The sequence below is a fragment of the Thunnus maccoyii genome, chromosome 8 (genome assembly GCF_910596095.1).
Source record: "Thunnus maccoyii chromosome 8, fThuMac1.1, whole genome shotgun sequence".
Taxonomy (NCBI): domain Eukaryota; kingdom Metazoa; phylum Chordata; class Actinopteri; order Scombriformes; family Scombridae; genus Thunnus; species Thunnus maccoyii.
The window spans coordinates 4,838,469-4,858,805 of NC_056540.1; positions in this window are offsets into that span (position 1 = coordinate 4,838,469).

Genomic DNA, 20,337 nt, shown 5'->3' on the forward strand with positions numbered 1-20,337 from the left:
ATGGCACTTCTTTTCACTGACAACCACATCACGAAGATTAGAGTCTTTTAGACGACACAGACATCATAAATCTCCAAATTTGATGCTTGCGCAACCTCAGCTTCATTGAACTTGACCCCATTATATGCCCTGACTATATACCTCAGACTTGCATCTTGGAAATATATTAGATTTCTATTCATGAGCTGTGAATGTGTGAATTCTCTTACAGACTGTCACTTTAGTTTATTCATATTTCTTTTTATTTCCTTGCCCTGGTTGCAGTGCAGATCAAAAGGGTAGCAGCAGAATGCCCACAGCCACAACATTCAATGCAGTGTGTGTCTTCAGTCAGCCGGCCTTGGTTTGGGATGTGCGTGTCCAACTAGCAGTGCGCTGTCTTTTTTCTCCCCATAATCAGCCCATCTCTGAGTCTGACTTCATCATGACTCATGGCCTCTTCTGATTTGAGCCAAAAACTACAAAAAGTGAGTTTAAAGTTGACTTAAGTTGGCAAAACAGCAGAGTTTACTGTGATGAGTTACATTTCCCCCAACTGAGGAGAACAAAATGATGCTTAACACAGAACCTATGTCTGATCTAAGCTGACTGAATTATATCAAACATATTTACAACAAGACATCTGCATGTGTCTTGATAAAGTTCTGAAGTAAGAAACACAAACCTCCACCAGTTCACAAGAGCCCATTTTACTCTGATATTAGATGTTTTTACATTTCAGGTGTAAACAGGGTAAGGTCTTTGGGGGACAAAAAATGTAGCTTTTACCATAAACTATTATCACCTTTTGTCACAAAGGTCATTCAACAGTATCGAGACATACGCTGTGTCTGACATCACTTTCTTGTTCTTTCATTTATTACTTCCTCCATAATAAAAACTTCATCCGGAGTGAATAGTAAATTAAATTTTACACAGCACACTTGTCAATCATCATCATTTTGCTCCATCACTGACAGGTACAGTGTCACTAAAACTGTAATTTTCACATCTATCTAAGGTGACACATTGCCTTGTAGGATTTTTGGTAAAAAGCACAGAACATTTTCCATTTCAGTGTGGGATTTTTAGGGCAGTAAATGCTCAGACTGAAGCTCAAATAAAATGAGTAAAAAAATAAAGTGCACTATGTAGGAAAAAGGGACTGATTCCAGACATTGCTGTTTGTATGATGTCTCATCAAAGGCTCACACTGGTTTGGCCTCACACTCAAAGGAAAGATATTGAGTTAAATTTGTTAGGGTGGCACCAAAAAATCTGCCCAGAGCCTCCATTAGACCCTCGACACAGAATCACCAGTGGAATGACTTTGGGCCAACTTTAAAGATTAATTTCCAAAGGAAAGAGTGATGATGCTGAACTTCACAGCAGCTTTACCTCAGGCATTGCTCACCTTCCATTATCACTCTTAAAAGGCCTGTTCACCCAAATTAACCAAAATCACCAAAAAAAAACACCTAGTGGAATCTTGCCAAGCAGATTGTTCGACATGCTGTTTTATGTGTCCAGATTATAGAATGCTGAGTTTTCTGTCTCCACAGTTTTCACTGCAGCTACTTTCTGCTAAAGAAATAGCCCCTAGCTTCATAGTGTTAACTATGACGCTGCCAAATATAAGTTATAAGTAACAGGGAATTGATCTGTGGAAAGACACCTTGCTGCTGATTTTTTAAAAATTATTATTATTTAATTTTATATCCAGTTTTCAGCACCACAAACAAAATTCCATTGACCATCACTGCTTTGGGTAAAGGCAGAAATCTCAGAGGTAGATATGTTAAAACTTGAACAGATAGTATAAGAAGTAAGTATATTAGAGCAGCATGATTAGAATCAGAAATGATCAGAAAATTCCTGGTTCCCAGATGTGAGAATTTGCTGCTTCTCCTTCTAACATTATAGTGAATTTTATATTTTTGGGTTATGGACTACTAGTCAGACAGCTGATGATTTCATCTTGGGCTCTAGGATACTATTTTCTGAGATTTTTAGACCAAATGATCAGAAGATTCACTGATGATGAAAAAGAGTGTGCAGAGAGCCCATTATTTGTATTTGTACCTGTATTTGTTGAGGCAGCAAAATTATTTGTATTTGTATGTGTATTCGAATAAAAGTACCTTATGAAGGAGGTCCCCACACAGGGTCTCGAACTGGAGTCTCCCAGATTATAGACGACTGCACTGACTACTGAGCTAAAACTTTACTCATCACTTCATTGCAGACAAACCTCTACCTATTTATACACCCATAACACAGAGACAGCATAGTGTGTAACATGTAGGGAGGAACTTCAAAGGTGATTCTTACTTTGCACTTTTCATTTATTGCCTATTTTTTACAACCTAACTTTGTGGAAAGGAGAAGGGGAATAACAGGTTATGGAGAGTCCCTTAGGAGCACTTCATGTGTGTCAGTAGCTCAGCTTTATCTCTGGGGAACACCCCCAACTCCAGTAGTGGTGTCCAAATAAAGAAATGTGTATCATGTAGCGGGTGGATGTGACTCCCCTCGTTGAGACCTGCTGATAGACGCAACATATATGTATATACATAAACAGATCCTTTAAAGTTCAAATTATTAAAGCTTTAAGTTCTCTTTCCCATGGACATGTCAGCTGATGCTGATACAATAAGGTCAGAAAAAATGTAATTCAAAATTAATGTACTTTACCTTTTGAAAAGACCATGCGATGCTGCAACAGAAATTCAATCAAATGACCTCCGGTTGAACAATGAAAATGCAAGTTTCCAGAAATACAATAACAGTCTCATTTAAAATCTCACCAAATCTTATCTTATCTTACAAACTAAAACTAACAATCAATTAAGCGTAAAGGCCCTGCACACCCACACAGGTGTTTTCAGTTATTGTTCCTGATTAGACCTCTGCTCAAGTTGAAGTTTAGCAGAGCTACAGCATGCAGGAATTACGTGACAAACTGAAAATAATCATTTTGTGTAATCATAGGGTGTCAGAAAACTTCACCACAGAGAGAAACCTTTGATGGAATCCAGATACATTTTCAAAATCAGACTTTTAAAGTCCTCTACAGTGTCCCCATCCTGAAGGTGATAATAGATGATTTCTCTCTGCATGTGTCTCTGACCGACTGTGATGGACCCTGTATTGATTGATGAGTTTTTTTTTCATTCTACTTTTTTTCCAAGGGCCCTCTGAGCTGAATGATGGCTGCTGCTGCGTCTCATCGACCTGACAGCGTTTCAAGGTTTTTCCACAAATCCCCAACGTACGCTCCAACAGTCTCCACACCATCTATCCTGATGGCCAAAGCCCTACAGGTTGATGTATAGGGGTAATATTGTCTTCAGCAGGGGGACTGGGATTGATGTGACTGGATCAATGTGGATCACAAGCACTGTGGATAACAATGTGCACCATGGACAACAAAAGGATGACACAAAGAATGTAGATGGATAAAATTTGATGGTAAGATTATATGGACAGCATTTTTATTGCTAACTAGACGAACTGAAATTACCTGACTTTTTTTTTTCCTCTTCCACTCTCACCATGCACACATTATTGGTGTGAAAACATTCTTGTCAACTGACTCCAGAATAATACTAACTTCACACTTACACCAGAGGTTTCCCCTACAGAGCAGTTGATTTGATGAGATTTCTTGGTCCCTTGCGACATGAATTTCCATATTAGTAAGGAAAAACTCATTAGCTCTAAGTTCTTGTTGCTTAAAGACACTGAGTTCATACTAATGCAGCTCATGTGTTAGGTAAAGACCAGATTGTTGGTATAGAATGTTTGTATAGAAATATTAATTAGCAGCTGATGTTTGATTGGCTTTATTAATGCTCTCATCAGCCTGATTATATTAAACACGTCATGGTGATAATGACAGGGCATTAGACAGCTGAAGCGACTCCTATTAAGCCGTGTTGACAAAGATGTCTTTTAGTCATGCTCCTTGAAAACAGTCTTTGTGTGTGTGTGTGTGTGTGTGTGTGTGTGTGTGTGTGTGTGTGTGTGTGTGTGTGTGGGTGGGTGGGGGGGGGGGGGTGGATATGGAGTGTCACTAGTAGGTGCTGGTGTGATATGAGTGTATGTGTGGATGCTGTGTTTGGGCTACTGCATGTTTTTGTTACCTCACTGGGACCTTTTCTGGTATAAACACAACTTGTTGTGACCAGTAGTCCTCATGGGGACCAAATCCCGATCCTAATGAGGCAAAACCTCATTTCTGAGGTCCTCGTTAAGATTGGGGATAAGGTGTGAATTGAGGTTGAGTTAAGATTAGGCTTAGGCATGAATTAGTTATGGTTAAGGTTAGGGTTTAGGGTGTCAACAATGAATGGACGTCATTGCAATGTCCTAACAAGGATCACTGCACAAACTGTTTTAGGTCACTGTGGCTGCACAAGAATGACAAGGTCATTCTATCAGATTTGGTTAATGTCAGAACTTTATCCTTCACAAACTCTATTGGACACACACAGACACATATGCAGACATGCACTATGTGTACATAGGGCTGTAATCCTTGACCTTCTGGAGACTTTACTGTTTGGGAGTTATATCACAGTGATGACAAGACTCCAGCAAGTCACTGCACCCAGTCAAGAAATACTTCCAGCACATAACCCCTCATAAAAATACAACTTGTCATTTTTTTGTATGGAGTAAACAAACAATATGTAACATGTTAAGTAGTGAGCTTTAGAAGTGCTGGTAGGCATTTTTTCAAAATTTTTGGACAGTATTTAAGTTAAACTAAGCTAATCACCTGCCAGCTGTAGCTTCATATTTAGTGTACAGACATAAGAATGTTATCAATCTTCTTGTTTAACCCAGAGAAAGAAAGAGAATAATTATTCCTTTCTCAAAGTTAGTAAGAATTTATGTTTATCTTACAGTGTCTTCTTTTTTCTGCCTCCATCTGACTCCATGTATGCTGCAAACAAGCTGTTTCACACTGAAGCTCCTCTAAAAGAAATCTACCTTCATTATCTCTCCATCTCAATCTGTCTCTGTTTTCTCTTTCTTTCTCAGAGCTTGTAGTCTGTCTCTGTCTGGTTTGAGTCATCCACCCACATCTCCTCCTGGTGGATGTTGCGGTTTTTCATATTTTCATATTAGCTTTCCTGCTTTCATATATTCAAGACAACTGATGTCTGTATTTGTTAAGCGTATTTCCTCAAATGTCAAACTATTAAGATTTCAGTTCTGGTTTATTTAGTGACACCTGTGGTCAGTGCTGGTAACTGCAAGTATGTTAATAGTCCCAGTTTGAAATGACGTGTGTGTCGAGGCAGCAAACACACCTTGAGCAGTGACTCAGAACAATGCAACAGATAAAAAGCAACAGGTTATCTGTTTACGGCGCAACCAAATAAACTGTGAGCTAAGAAGATTCATTGCATCATGTAGCTTTAAGCTACTTTATTAGGAACACCTGTACAATCTCGTATAATCCAATACAACAGCTCTGCCATTAATTCTACTTCCAAAGCTACCAGAGTGCAATACATTGAAAAGGGTTCCTAATCCAAGGTCTACATCTTCAACCTCAATAATAAATATTAAGTAAAATATAAATAATAAACATAAAGTAAAATTATCATCTTTCTGAGTGTCAATAAAAACTGAAAACGTAAAAGCTTCATAAAAGTAGAATTAGTACCAGAGCTGTTGTATTGGATTGCATTAGATTGCAAAAGTGTTTCTAATAAAGCAGCCAGTGAACATATCTTATTTTGCCTTATTTTACATTAAGTGTACTTATTTTACAAGATGTGCACTGCCTTTTGTACTGCATCGCCATTTCCTGTATGTGTATGCATTGTTTCCTGTGAATGCCTTTATGCATGTGTAGGGAATTTCAGAATTCTGCACAGAAAATAAAGTGTTACTTGTGGACAGTCACTATGAAAACTACTATACAGAGAGATAATGACAGAGAAAAAATATGTCATATGGCTGTGGCTGAAAAACCTTCAAACCTTCAAAAAGACCTTCAAAAAATATAAAGAAAGTCTTGGGGATTGTAACTCATAGCAACATTAATGCAAACATGCAAACACCCTGAAACATAGGCTATAAGGCTAGAGTTTTATTCCTGCTTCTTTCCATTCATTCTCTTTCATTCATCATGTTTTACCTTGTCTTCTGTTAATTTGATAATGAAAGATACTTAACACACACAGATTCCCCATAATATGTCTGAAGCTTTTTCTTTGCACACCATGACCAACCTCATGTTTGTGAAACACATTTTCAGTTCTTAATGAAATCCTCTGAAAGTGTTGCTGCTGCCCCACTTTGGGGTCAAGAGTTTGCAATTTGTCACTCTCGATTGAGTTTCTGCCACAAACAGAAAAGAAAGAAAAACTTTCCTGTCATAGGTTTCCACTTCATTTCTCATTTCCAGGGATACAGACTTTTCACGTGCATTTTACAACTGAAATTACCAAGACTCTGATTTACATGGACCTCTGTTTGTACCACAATTTAGATGGTAAATTGCTTGGAAAATGTAGCTTTTCAAATGACAAATTCACAAAATCACCACATGCCCCCATGTGTTTAGAGTGTCAAACTTAAGAAAAGCCTTCTCCAAAAGGACAGAATCTGTTTTTATCACTGAATAGTTGTTCTCGTTATATTTGCCTTTTTCTTTTGGAAAAAAAAAAGATAGACTTTTTCAAAGTTACAAGAACTTATTGCTGTCTTTGTCTTTTCTGCCTTCTGACTCCATATCCTTATATGATGCTGTAGTCATCAGCATCATATTTTTGTGTTTTCAGGCTCCTTTTAGTATAAAACAACAGAAAACAGAATCTACCTTCAGTTCCTCTCCATCTTAATCTCTCTCTGTTTTGTCTTTTTGTCTATAAACTGTGGCAGGGAGAAGCAGTTCTTAAAGCTGGTAGTCTGTCTCTGTCTGGTTTTCTATGTCAATGCCTCTGTTTGAATTGGGGCCACCCCCTACCTCTCCGGGATTCCCACATCTCTTTCGGGACCCTCTCCTCCTGGTGGATGTTGCTGTGCTTTTCATACTTTATACAAATAAAGATGTCTGTGTTTGTTAGAAGCTTCCCTCTAGGGCTTAACAGTTCTGATGCAAACTGAACAATTGATTTCTCACTTTAAAATAACTTTTTGTGGCCTAAAAACCCCAATCCCCTAGTTAATATTTATACATATTAGATTGTCATCAATCTAGTCATCTTTCAGGCATATATTTCATCATTTTTTCATCAGTATTTAATACTATTGCTGTGGAGACTGATGATTACATTTGATTTTCAATACAATGTTCGGCCACATTACCACATATTGAGTTTAATCTCTGGAGGACCAAATTTTGAATGGGTTTGCTTTAAGAAAGTTAATATTGGGGCCGACAGAGACTCTTTAAACTACAGTATGACAGTATTCTTGTCATGAGGGGAACGCTCAAACTTTACATTTTCAAAAAGAACTCTTAAAATAGAACTTTTTCAATACTGAAAAAAGTAGGCTGCTAGTCTTGAGCATATGTGGTCATGTTGTGATGATGGGGTAAAGTAAATGTATAGGGTGATAGATGTAGATGATATGGATATTGAGCTCCTATCAGAACAATTTTTAGACAATTTAGAGATTTTTCCTTGTTGGTTGCAGATGATCCTTTGCCTTTGCCTTTCTGCTGCGAGTTACGAAGAAAATCTTGACAGATTTCAGATTTCAACTGAAGATTTCAGTGAAATTTGGTGGAGACATACTCTGAATGGGCATTTTATTTTTCTTGTTGTCACCATACAGGCGCACAAAAAAAGTAGTTCATTTCCCAAACAATGTGTGTTTTCCTGCAGTATTTTTTCGAAATCCCAGTAGCTTGTTTAAGTAATACTGAATAGAAATGGTAAGCCACAGATAGCAACAATCAGCTTTTACTCAATTGAGTTTGAAGTACTTTTCTGTATTTGAGTTGGAGTAGAAAATAACCGTGTTTCCGTTTCACAGGGGAATCTAAAGGAGTGTGTTTAGTTGCCTCTAGGTTGTTGCTGCTGCACATCAAATAACATCTTTTGTTCAACAAGTTTTCAACTTCACCATGTCACGCTGCTGGGTGCCTTTTGAGTCCTTGAGTAATCGTAATTGTTGTAATTGAAATGGATCCATGGACATGAATTTTTGACTGTTAAGACATAACATAAGACTATCCCTGGAAAAAGTAACTTTTTTTTTGATATGCCTGTGTTTTCTGGCATTTTTTAATTTCTGGACGCCTGGTGGTCATGGAGTATTTGATATAATTACCACAAATTCTTAAAGTCCAAGTGAAATTAAATTGAAATTGATGATTTTTTTCTACTGCTATGTTCTGTAAATCACTTGTCCTGTTTTCTCCTTTGAGAAAAAAATTGGACTATATTTTGTTTTCACTATGGCGCCCCCTAGATTTGTATTAACGTCTGCTCTCCATCTATATAGATGGAGATCTTTCCATAAAGTCAATCAAATTGCTTAATTTTAAACCATATTTTCATAAAGCGGTAATGTGTCATTTTATCATATGCAGAGCAGACGGTCACACTGAGCCTGATGGCATCCTGCTACATGACACAAGAGCCACAGACTCTGAACAACAACCCGTATTAGCTTCCTGTTAAAGTCTCATTCTTCTCTAACTTACAAACATGAAAACACGTCTTGTCCTGCACCTTAGCTTGTTGAACGAGCTTCTAGATTCTGTATACAATTCCAAAGTAATACTTAAATAATATATTTTTATTTTTTTATATTTGTAATGGCCATGTTTGCACTTGTCAAGTGTAAGTTGTAGTGACATCACTTCCAATCATTGAGGGCAGTAGCCACAGATGCTGATCAGTTCTTCTGGTGCATTCTGGGAACTGAACCTCAAGATCACTCGAACAATGTCTGACTCCCAGAGAAGTTGAACTAAACTCTGCATACAAGCTCATAATCTGCATATGACTACACGCATGGGTCCAGATCATACAGTTTTCATGGGGCTGTGTCCTTTAATTTGCTGATATCAAAGATATGTAGATATCAGGGGAGGGAGCCTGAGAGAAAAAAAAGACAGGGACAGAAAAATGTAGAGTGATAGTACAGTACAACACGCACTGCGTGAGTGAGGCAGATGTTAAATTATTCTCTTTTGATTCACAATAACAAAATCATTTGATCAGTGGAATATGTCCCCATTTTCTCCCCCTATGGGCACTGTACAACTCCCTCAAAATATCTCCCACTTCTGCAAGTTCCAAGGCTGAGAGCCCAGGCGAAGGGGGACAGAATTAAATAATAAAAAAAAACAATATTTGCTCCAAAGTTAGCACTGCTCAGCCCCAGAGAATGAACTGTGGGTTTTTGTTTGAGTGTAGATCTTTAAATCTACAAGAATACGTGTTGATTCTTTGGAACCACCTGGGTGAAATTAAAATATTTCTGTATGCCTCACAAAAACAAACTACACTGCCAAAATTAAGTAAATTGCATTAGGGAAAGACCTTATCAATAACTAAAATGTTTGTCAGTTACTTCAACTACTTACCAAAACACCCTAAATTACATCTTTAAGCCTGACATTTTATGATTTTCCTAAAGTGGCCCAGAATATACAAAAAATTTTTCAAAAGTATTAATTTTTGCACATAGAAAGTGTTCTGGATCAAATTTGACCCATATTTATTCAAAGGGATTTTTAACTCACCAGCGGGGGTCAAATAAAGGTAAAGTCTGGTTATGGAGAATTTCTGTCATTGAGACAGTAGGGACAGAGTTCAAGGGATACTACTGTCACAAAAACTGTCCATGTCCCCAACATATTGCCACACTTGCCAGGGTTCAGGAGCAAATGTGGGCAGCAGCTCAGCTTGCAGCCGCTCCCCGAACTACATCAGAGAAACCTTGACTTTTAAGGTGAAATTCAGTGTTATACTGGTTTTAATCACTGGGTTTATTTGTCTTGGAATGGAGGAGATCTCTACAGACAGTTCAGCTCCCAGAAAAAACTCCAGGACAATGAATACTGAAGAAATGTCATCTCAGCATGGTTTGTTTTTTAGCCTGGCTATACGTGGACTTTCCCAGTTGGCTTGCTCACTGTTACAGGAAGACTTCAGACAGCTGAAATAGGATCTTAAAAGAGTTAATCCTGGGCTTTTTGTCCATGACTGTTGCTCAGGCCAACCACCTCTCTGCAGTGGGCTCCTCCTACTGCGCTGGCCCATCCACCAAATTCTTAGCTACTGTCAGGCACAGTGATGCCACTCTGCCCTGGTCTGGCTCTGTCACGACCAGGGGAGAACCAATCCTTGCAACCAATGCCCTGGCCCTGAGTGATGACATCTGGCCCATCCTCGGTGCTAAATCCAAGTCCCAAGCCTGCTCCACTCCTTGCAACTCGGAGCCGTGAGTCCTGGTCAGGAGCAGCAAGAGTTGGGTTAAACATTCCCTCCAGGAGTTTGTGTGCCTTGTGGACAGCCTGCTGGACAGGTAATTATCTTTGGCCCACCTCCCCCTTGCGTGTTTTGGTGACATGACTAAAGGGTTACTGCAGGAACAGAGATATCCCCTTTGTTGACAATTTTGTTGCCTTTTTAAATAAGCCTCAGATGGCCTCCATCCTTCCCAAGAAGGCTCACACCTTTTATCAACAAACATTGAACTGACCTTGCACTCCTGTGAGGCTTATCTTACCCGCTGGCTATCAGAAAACACTCCCACTAAGCCTTCTCTTCATTTTTCTTGTTTTAATGACAACAGCTTAGCCAGTGGTACATGCAATGTCATTACATCCTGTTTTAAGGCTACTTTTATCCCCAGTGTTGGTATCACTACTCACATGTGGCATGGTCAAAATGGTGTAAATCTAATTCACTGTGACTCGTTTTATGACCAAGGGCCTGGTTTGAGAAATGAGACAACTAATCAAGTTTTAGTTGATACTTCTCTAGACTTCCCAAACCGCAGAGGTCTTGGAATAATCCACATGAATGTGAGAAGCTTGGTACCTAAACTGTATTCCATTAGAATCTGGGTCCAACAAATGAATCCAGATATTTTAATTCTAACAGAAACTGGTTGTCTGATAAAATTAAGGATGATGTCATTGCACTTGATGGTAACAATACATATAGGGTGACCTAACCACAAGGGGGGAGGGGTTATTATGTGTCACAGAAACTCTTTTGCTGTCTCCGTGTTGCTCTCTGTGTCTCACATAAAGAATTTGAATTCCTAGCATTAAATATCTCTGGAAATACTAATAATATTATTGTAGTAATTGGGGCTTATCACCCCCTGTCTGCTCATCAAAGTGCCTTAGATAAATTGGTAAATCTTATATCTGAGTATGAGGCTTCTAAAGTTTTGCTCATGGGTGACCTTGACATTGATTGGTTAAGTTCTTCCACTGAGGGGCTAAAAAATCATTGTATCCAATTAAATTTAACTCTGCTCATTTCTTCACCTACTCGGCGAGACACTAGAAATCCAGAAAAGTCGACCCTGATAGATAACATCCTAACAAACAAACCACATAAATTCACAGCCAGTCGTGTGTTTGCACTGGACTTAAGTGATCATTGTCCAATTTTCTGCATTAGAGATTCCAAACAAAAAAAGATTCCATCACATATTATTATAAAGAGAGACTTTAAACATTTTGCCGATTTATTTCTCAGTGATATTACAAGGTTATGTGCTGTTCCTGACCCTGAATTAGCCCTAAGCTATTTCACAGATGTTTTTAACTCCTTAGCAAATAAGCATGCTCACTTTAAGAAATACAGAGTAAAAAATAGATTGAATTCTTGGTTCACTGAAATCTCAGAGATGTTAAGGCTAAAGGATGTAGCACGGGCAAAATCACAAGGCTCAAAGTCCTCAGTTAGAAATGCTAAGTTATGTTAGTTCACAGATTTTTAATTGTCATGTTATTTCCTCTAGTCACCTGAACATAGCACTTTGACAGCAGAATGTAAGGTGGTAAATGATATAATTTGTTCTCTGGATAAGAAGGAGTGTATTGCCCTTTTTATTGATTTGTCTAAAGCAACAGTGAAACAGTGGATCATATTCTTCTTTTGGATAGACTTAGATCAATTTGTTTTGACACAAATGCATGCAACTGGTTTTGCAGTTATCTTACTGGCAGAACTCAACCAAAATTTTTGGATGGCCATCATTCTGAATTCAGTGCCACAGGGCTCAATATTAGGTCCTATTCTGTTCACATTATACATAAATGACCTGGCCTTATTGATTAGTAACATAGTAACATCTATTCATTATTATGCTGATGACACAGTAATTTACTCATCAACGCCCTCAATTGACAAAGCTTTATCTAATTTAAAGGCAGATTGGCTATTCAAAAGGCCCTGATTAAACATAAGCTTTTACAAAATCCAGATAAGACTAATTACATGCTCCTCACCAGATCCTCAATGAAAAGTCCCCAGGTTTTATTGTTAGTACAATATCTGAGGCTCAAATTCAAGAATATCCATGTTATAAGTACCTGAGTATCTGATTAGATTAAAAATTATCTTTTAAAACTCATGTTGAGGAACTGACAATGGAGTTTATATTTAAATTGGGTTTCCTTTTTTAGAAATAAGCAATGCCTCTCTTTTAGTAATAGGTTGCAGATTGTACAGAAAAAAACATTTTTGCCATTGCTTGACTATGCAGATGTAATTTATATGCATGCTGGTGCCCATACCCTCAAACCCCTTGGTGCTATGTATTACAGTTCTCTTAGATTTATTACAGGTGACAGTTTTAGAACCCATCATTTTATCCTCTATGAGAAAGTGGGATGGACATCACTTACCACTCAAATGGTACAATACTGTCTTTTTTATTTATAAAGCCATCCTAAACAAGCCAACATTTTATTTATCATCACTTTTAAGACTTAGAAATAAGGGACACCTTATCCATTCACAAGAATGCATTACCTTGGATACCCCTTATATGAATACAGAGCTATGAAAAACTGCATTCATCTACTATGCTTCTCATAGGTGGAATAAGCTTCAGGACTCCCTTAAATTAGGAAAAAAAACCTAGAATATTTTAAGATTCATTTAAGATTGGACAATGTTTTATATGATGAATGCTCCTGTTTTTCTTAATGTGCCTGTCTTATCCCTATGTAATGTATTTACATTTTCATTTTCTATTTGTTCTTTTGTATTTGATTAGTCATTGGTCTTGTGTTTGTGTTATATTTGTGTTTGGTAGAAGATTGGTGGTTTTACACTTTTTACAGTTTTGTAATATGACTTGTTTTGGTTTTGTATTTTGGTTTTGTAATCACAGGGCACCCGTGTAAATGAGAGCAATGCTCTCATTTACACTGGTGCCCTGTGTCCTCCCTGTAGGGACACAGGGTCATGGGGTGCCTTGACACTGTTGCAGTATCTGCATCTGCAAATAAGCCTATACAAAGTAATAAATTAAACCCATCAATTCCCAGGCAACCAACATAGTCCTCCCTTTAGTGGAGGGCAGCTTTCATAGGACTATAAAAAGTACCTGAGCCCCTATTTCACTAATTTGGTGGAGTGATTTGGTGGATCTGCCATCCAAGATGAAAAAGGAGACAGTGATTTGAAGATAAAGTATTAGAAGAGGAAGACAACATGGAGGAAATGGAGGAAAGACCCTTGTGACTTCTCTCATGCAAAGGCGAAGCCACCCTCCCCACACACCAGACGTATCAGTACAGTAGTCTAAATCTTGCCCTGATCAGTCTGCAGTCCCACAGTCAATTATCACAAGGGGACAGAAGAGAGAGTGATGCAACTTCTGCACAAGAAAAACAGGACTGTAAAAGTAGTTTTTTGCAGTTTTGTTTGTTTAAAATTTGCAAACCAGTTTGTTGTTTTGTTTTATGACTAACACCTGGGACACACAGCCTGCGTGAGCAGTGTGCGTGCATCGCAGAACCTCTTGCTTTTCATTTCGGTGCCCATGTTAACAGATTAATGTAGCCACACAGCCTGCGTGAGCTGCAGCGTGTAGAATATGTCACAGACAAGAAGTATCACCACTGCAGGTCAGCCTGCGCGGTGTATGCCGGGGCAGGGAGCCTCTCTGGCGGGAAACTCCAGCACACAGAGTTGGTGACTCATGGAGCTTCTTTTCTGGACTCATGCTTGCTTTCTGTGTTCAAAGCGTGGCTCCTGCCTGTTGTTTCACCTGTTTCCAGGTGAAGATTTGGTGTTGTTATTTTCCTTATTTGCTGTCAGATTCCCTCCTGACAGTTTGAGGGGTTTGTTTGTTGGAGTGTGTCTGACTCGTTTGGGGAACTTGATGTCATCTGGAGGGATTTTTTTCACTTGGAGTGGTGACAGCAGGGTTTAACTGGCGGCATGATTAATATAATCAATAAAAAAACCCATCCTGTGTGAAGTGTGTATGTGGCTGACACAGAAGTATCCTCAACCAGACCCCACCATGCCCATCAGAAAGAAAGATGCTTTCACCTCACATATTATTTATTTATTTTTAACAATTGAGCACATGCTTCTTAATCTTTTTCTGACTAAACTAAATATAAATGAAATTTATAATGAAATGATATGAAACATGCTATTATTGATGGCCATTATCAAAGCCAGACTCTATGTAGAAAGATAGAGCTGGCAGTAGCAGCACAGCAGCAGGGCTGCAGCAGCAACACTGTCTGTGTGCGAGACGCAGCAGTTCAGTGACGCACACACACTGCTGAGGTTCACGCAGGTTGTGTGTCCCAGGTGTAATACATTCAATGCAGAGTTGTTTGTGTACAATTGACAGAAAAGGAGGGCATGTGGTTAACAGACAGTGTTGATTGATGCTTTTAATGGTTATAATGAAACCTACCATTCAAAAATGTTGTTCACTTTCATAAAATTAATAAAATAATCATGATTATGTTCTCTTGTTTTAGAAAACATGAGATCATAATGTAGTGTTGTTGTGAATGTATTTTCTCGATAAACACATCATGTCAAACCAAAAGAAAACACTCTCTCTGCTCTCTGAGACGTTAAAGGAGGATGAATCACTCATTTATTAATGACTGATAAGATATGGATGCAATATACATTTGTGGTTCAAAATTTGGTATAGGGACTAATTACAAAGGGATACTTGAGCTGGGTCAAAAATGACCCGCTCCATACTGTGAAGGATCATAATGTGAACAGTATGTAAGGATTAAAATTCATCTTCTTGTCACTCCCACTTCAAACACTTCTCATTTTCTTTTCATGTAGATAGTTCCGATTGTACTTTGTAAAGCTACAGTAACAACAACTAGTGGAAAAATACTGATATGAATCCAGGCTTTTTGCTAGCTAATTCCCCATGAAGCTCAATCTTTTCAGCTGAGAATCGATAACTCACACATATGTGTGTATCTATGTTGATTAATGTGAAGACTGCTTTCTAATTTTATAATTTGCCAGTGAAATCTGTTCAAATCAGAGCCATCCCACAGAAACATGCATTACATGTTTTCCACTGTTCCATTGTTGTAGTTTCACACAGCAATATTAGCATAGCGGATACATTTTTCACCTTTTGTGACTGATGATTTGAATGAATGGCAGGCCTCAACACAATCTTCTGCAGCAGACATAAAGAGGAAGGATCTGTTGGAAAGAGCAAAGACGCCAAGCGAGAGATAAACAGGAATTTCTCAAAGAAGAAGATGAATATGCTTTTCAACTTCAAGCGCAGCATGACTTGAAACAACAGAAGTTGTGAGAAAATCCTGCACCACCTGTATATCATTACCTTGGGTAGATTGACACTGACGATGAGTGTGGCTAAAATCTTTTTTTTCTCAGCTACGCTCTGCTGCAACCCTTTCTCTTGAAATGATGTGTACATACAAATAATTTGTAACATCAAATAGGCTGTGAAAGAAATGCAATGCAGCTAAGATTGTTTTCTATTAACATAAAGAGGAAATCTTGTTAATTAATGTATTAGCCAAGTTGCAAAGTGTTGATACTGAATGTACCAAGAAAAATGCTCAATGACATCATATTCAGTCGTTTCCCTACAACATCAGCACTTGCAGTCCAGTATCCTCCAGAAGCAACTAAAGCATAATAATGTTTATTTTGTTATGATATGACTGCCTCGTCTCCCTCTCACACTCTTACCTGAGAGTTCTCGTCTTGGGCAGATCAAGGAGAGTATTTTAAAAGCCTTTATTTACAGTAGTCGGACATGTTGGTTAAAACGCCAACCAGTTTTTCCTGGTTGACTGGGAAGGATCCTGTTTGCCTTTCTGCTGCGAGTTACTCAGAATATCTTCAATAGTGCTACAGATTTCATTGGAATTTTGTGGTGACATTCTCTGCTCTGAATGGGCAGTTCATTTTTTCCAACAGGGCGGAAATAGTAAAAACAGATTGTTTACACCCGATACAGACAATACACTAGAAGTAAACAATATCGCATCACACAGTATCAAACAGAGATCAACAACCAACACAAGCACTGTGTGTATCCTTGATTCTTAACAAACATATGGATTGCATTTCATTCCTTATAAAAAAATGTTTGTTTTTCTTTTTGTTTTGTTTTGTTTTTTTTACATTTTGTAACAATATAAGTCAATGTCTGCTTGCTATAGCACTCTTCTTCCTTCCTGCCTTTGCTGGCACATGGCTACAGTTCTTGGTATTTTACTGGCACCTACCATTAACCAGTGGGATAGCATCACAGCATTGGCTGGACTATATATTGCATGTAAATCCTTGTGCATGTGTTTAAAAACCTTGCTCCATAGTGCTACCTCTGGTCAAAAGTGTCCTCCTCCTTTTGCACCCTAAAATAATGTCAATTTGTTTTAAAATGTATTGCTAGTTCTTTGTTTTTTTTAATCATTGAAAAGGAAGAAAAAAGGTTTTAGGGAAACATTAGAAATACTCTTTACCAGTGCAGGTACATGTGAAAAGAGACTGCTTACACCTGTAGTGCAGAACTTTTACGTATAAATGAACATCCGTTACATTCATGCTCTTGCCAAACAAGTTAACACAACGCTGATTAAGCCTATTACTGCCAGCTGAATCTCTCTGTATTTCACAGTATATCAGAGTTTTTAGTCTGGCGTTGGGTTTGTCGACCGTGTTTTTGTAATTACTCTCACTGCCAGAAGGGAGAGACAAAAGTCCTGCATTCCAGATTTAACAACCTTACCCTTTATACCTTTAAAGATCAAATGTTGTCTACACTGAAAATCTATAATGTGTACAAGCAAACAAAACTTGTATCAGCAGAAATCTGAACTAAGTATTAAGAACTGCAGTGTGACTGTGGTCTGTGGGTCTCTTTAAGAGGGATGCCAGTGGCTCTGCCATGGTGAATAATAATCAGGATCATGAAAATGATTAAATGTGACAAGTGATTAACCACATTGGCCTTGAACTGATATGTGTGGGTGCTTGCACATGTATGCTACATTATTTTAAAATTCTTCCTGTTACGTTCAGTTTCTGGAAACCGGCCAGATTTGCCCGAATGCTGTTACACATGCTTCTGGAATTTCATTACTTGAGGCAGAGGAGAATGTTTAAAAAAGAAAAAGAAAAGTTCCACTGATTGGAAAAAAGAATATATATATATTCTTGATTCAAGAGGCAACTACACTTCAATTGGAAGCAAAGGGAATCATCTCACCAATTTTCTTTCATGAAATGTTAGATTTAAGCCTTTGAGTGAGTGTATACTAGATTTTTCCTTTTTTCCTGTTGCATGACCAATTTTAATGGAGGCCTCAGAAAAAATCTCAAATACAAAGGCAGGTCATTGACTAAGAAAAGGAAAAGAGGAAGGTGGCCTCTCATTCACACAGAGAGAGAGCGAGGGAGCTGAGGAGAAGGCGAGCAGTGAGCCCTATAAAAACACTGCGCTGAATGAACGAGCAGCAGCGAAGCAAGCTGGAAAGAAAGAAAATGGAAAGAGAGTAAGAATAAGAGAAAGAGAGAAAAGAGAGACTCTCTTTAATAGAGCCTTATAAAAAAGCTTTGTGAATGGCCTCTGTCTGTCTTTCCCACACAGGTCATCGCAGAAAAGTCCTCTCTACTTGAAAAGGAGCTAGTGCTGAATAGACTCAAGGTCCACTTCAGTCTGAGGAAGAAACATTCCAGCTTTTATTGAAGGAGGAGACTCAATTTCAAAAAAGACGAAGGGAAGAAAGAAAGGAAAAGTGAGGTAAAAAGAGATTAGAGGAAAAAATGAAGAAAGAGAGGAGAAGGAACGAGGAAAACAAAAGTAAGATAAATATCAGTAAAAGTGAAGAGAAGAAAAATCAAGCACATGAAAGCAATGTAATTCCATTTCTCCAACAAGGCGTTTTTGTGACTGTTCCAGGCCGAAGCTTGTTACAGGAGAGAGATTCTATAGTAAAGTCCTAAACTTTATAGTGTAGCTGCAGTTGGAAGATAGCAGAATGGTTGAGTGGTTGCACAGACCAAAGAGCAGCACTTTAAATATGAATGTGGCTGCATAAATCAGTGCACAGTCAAATGAAAATGGTCTTCAAAATACCACGCACACACATTTGCACATACCCATTTCAAAACCGTACAGTTTTCCAATCACACTTGCAAACATGCACAAAAATGATCATGCATTTGCAAACATGCAAATTTATTCATGTACACAAGCTGACACACATACAGTTTAGCCTTAATGCTCACACATAAACTAACTCAAATATTTAATAAAAAAAAAAAGAAGAAGAAAAAAACTTTTTAAAGTCCTACACAGTCTTCATCATCAGCCAAACTGATATAAAGAGCAGGAATAAATCACTATTGAACTTAAAAGAACTTAAAAAAAAAAAAAAGCGGCACTAAACAACTCACAATGATAGGGAACATCCAGTTTTTGACATCTGGGGGCATGTTTTAAGCAAACAAAAGAAAGAACATCCTGAATGAAGGCAGTGTGTGTGAAAGCTTTTTGACGAGTCAGAGCCTTCCACTGACATAAACAAAATGTGTTTGACCTGATGGAGGATCCTTTGTAGCTCATGGTGGAAGCATGGTGTGCAAGGCTTTTTCTGACCTCTTTTTACTTTTTCCTCTCACTTCTTGGCTGTGGATGACATGTCAAGAAGAAGCATTTTCACCTGACAAAGATCCATTCACATTTAAATATCTCCCCCTCCTCCAGTGTCCACCCTGACTTCTTTTTATCTTTGAGATGATGTGAATGGCAGCAGTCTTTTTTGAAAAAAAAAAAAAATAATCTTTTCAAGATTTGGGCTTTTCAGTGAGTTAGAGATGTTAGACGTAGGCACAAAGTTCTCTTCAACTGTAAAAGCATGCACCAAAGAGCATATAAGAGAAAAGGATGATATGAAATCAACATGAAAAAGGGTGACAAATGGAAGATCTGTAATTTGACTGAAAACGCTTTTCCTTTCCCTCCTTTTTTTTCTTTCTTCAGAGCTATTGGTCCTGGGAATGGCAATGAAAGCTGACCCTGCATGTGTCTGATTCAACATTTTTGGACAAAGAGTGAGAGTGTGAGCTAACCCTGGTCTCAGTGAATGACACTCAGTGACAGACCTCAAGTGAACTTCACTTTATCAAAATCCCTGAACACAAAAGGCCATTGTGTTTGAGAGGACAGCTCAGGGTTTGTCAGATGGACACAGTCTGTGTCAAGCTCAAACCAGACATGTCCAGAGTCTTGACAACGCCAAAAGACTTTACAATCATTGTCCATCTTGCAGCAAACTCTGGCTGCAGTTCTTTTTAGTATGTAGTATTAGTAGTACTAGTATGAATCTCGATACTCTGACTGCCAATGTGTCAAATAGCTGCACAGAATGTGGCAAAGAGAGTGTGTTCCCCCAAAATGACTATTTTAGCAGATTTTGGCCATGAAGTCCATCACTAAAGAGCTCCTCTGTGGTCATCTGAAGCTGACATTTTTATTCTCTGTACTTGTCTAGTAATAAGTTTTATATTCTAGATGGGTCATTTGTGTGTACATTTCTCTTGTTATGGTGATAATATAACGGGTTTTGCTCTGCATCTTTTTTTAAAATGTGTCAGATATTTTCACTTGTCCAGACTTGTGGTTTTTAGATATCAAAAACTGAACTTGAATTTAGTTTTTGAATGCAGATACATTCATACATACACTCTGTACTGTATGTATGTATGTAATTCATAGTTCCAGATACTGGGACCTGTGTTTTTAACAGTCTTGTTGTACTTCAGATGTTATGCCTTTTCTTTTGAAATGGTTTGATTTTTAAATAATTATCAGTAAACTGATAGTTACAGCTATGTGCAACATGGCGGGCTTTGT